At 30.8% G+C, this 2,096-nt stretch overlaps 1 protein-coding gene across 3 annotated transcripts in view; it reads left to right on the forward strand.

Annotated features, from left to right (window-relative positions):
- Positions 1-2,096, forward strand: part of Dpyd (dihydropyrimidine dehydrogenase) — a 978,184-nt gene that overhangs the window by 279,860 nt on the left and 696,228 nt on the right. The window lies entirely within an intron of this gene.

The following is a 2,096-nucleotide window of genomic DNA, read 5'->3' on the forward strand; positions in this document are numbered from 1 at the left end:
TTTTGCGAAACTGGGGATTGAACTCAGAACCTTGTGCTTGCCAGGGAAGCATTTATTCCACTGAGCCCTCTTCCTGGCACTCCAAGCTTATTATTATTATTTTTTTTTTTTTCAGAACCAGGGATTGAACTCAGGCCCTTGCACTTGCCAGGCAAGTGCTTATTCTACTGAGCTATCTCCCTGGCCCCTCTAAGCTTAATTTTTATTAAATACAATTTAACTACTTTTTCTTTTCACTGTATGTCAGGAGTCATATCTAAGAAACTACAATACATTTTAAGGCCTTGAAAATTTACTGTTGGAAATTCTACAAGTTAAGGAATGCTGCAATAAAATTCATTGATTGGAATACAAAATATAATGAATTTAATAGGCTAATTATAAGCCTTCCAGTTTATATTGGACAGAGATTTGTATGCATCTGTACCTGTGTTTGTGTGTGTGTGCGCTTTGTCTGTATGTGCTTCCATGCATATATGAATTGCACCTAAATGACAGTACTATAACCCGACTTTTTAAGATAGTAAGTCATGGACAGTATGGCTTAATATGAATCAAGGAAGTATCCTTTATCTATTATTTGGTCCTTGGTGAATTTGCTTTTATTTGCTTTTGTTCTCTGAATTAAACTAGTTAAGAATTAAATTCCATACCACATTTCCATTAAGCATTGAGAAAGAAAGAGCCATTCTTATGTGTCAGTCCAAACTTCTGGTTGCCAAGACAACACACTAAACAAGACAAATATTGCTAAGCAACACAAGTGTTGTTAGAAACCTATACCAATTTCTATCTTAAAATATTTTATTTACTTAGGAGTGAAAGTCTGATTATTTTGAAATACATTTTACTATCCTGATATGTTTTTAATTATTTTCTCGGTCTTTTCCTGAATTTTCTGCAAGATTGCTTTAGATATTTTCCACTAACTTCAATTTCTGCAAAACATTTTCTGTATTTGTTTATGAAGCTTATATTTTTCTCTCTTCAGGCATTCAGAAATTTTTGATTGAGTGCTGAATATCTTATATAAGGAAAGTTGCTTCATAAGCAGGTTATATAAAGGACTTTTTTGAAAGACTGGGAATGTACTAATAGTAGACAAATAGTCTACTATTTAATAGTTATGATTTATTATTGTTATCATTACTTTTACAATGTTGGTGATTTAGTGCAAGGCCTCACATATGTTAGGCAGGTGTTCAGTTACTTAACTCTATCTCCTATTTGATTGTCACAATTACCATTCATATTGGTATTGGTATTGGTATTATTATGCAGTTTATAATCACCAAGTATTTATGATTACATTGAAGGTTCTTCATTTTGTCCTTCCTAGAAACAATGGATATGATATGATGTGAAAGGAAAAATAATATTACTTTCATATAAGTTATATTAAACTTAACAGTTTCTTGAATTTGTACTGTCTAATTTTTTTTAATGTATTTTAGTACAGGGTCTACAGGGTGTCATTATGTAGATCAGACGCCTAGTGATTCTCCTGTTTTCAGCCTCCCAAGCACTAGGATTATGGGCATGCATAACCATGCCCAGTCTCAGTTGCCATCTCAGCAGGTCCCAGAGGTGGGGCTTCTTGAATTGTAGAAGTTTTATTCTTACAAAAAATTTTTTAACAATTTCAGCATATGCCTGCATGTAATTTTCCCTATTGTTCTGCTAATTTTTATTTAATTTTCCTAATTATTATGTAATTTCCTTTATCTATTGAAGAATCCCATCTCTATGATAGTATGTTATATTTATTTGTTGTGTCACCTTAATTCCTCTTGACTGTTATGAATTTTTCTAACTGAAAAAAATTCTTTTTGATATACTGGGCTGATTTAAGTAGCACTGTTTGGGCTCAAATCTTGATTATGATTATTGTGAAAAATATTTCCAACATTACGATAATTTTCCATTATTTAATTATGTGAATACCATCTTTGTCCTGTATGTTTTTATTTTTATTTTTTTATTTTATTTATTTATTTATTTAAAGATTTTCTCAGTTATTTCAAACACTTGATTCTACGCTAAGTCTGAATTGATAAATTTATTATAGTGTGTAATGAATATTTTATTTTATACTT

Source organism: Octodon degus, unplaced genomic scaffold (assembly GCF_000260255.1).
Source record: "Octodon degus isolate 3935 unplaced genomic scaffold, OctDeg1.0 scaffold00074, whole genome shotgun sequence".
Classification (NCBI taxonomy): Eukaryota; Metazoa; Chordata; class Mammalia; order Rodentia; family Octodontidae; genus Octodon; species Octodon degus.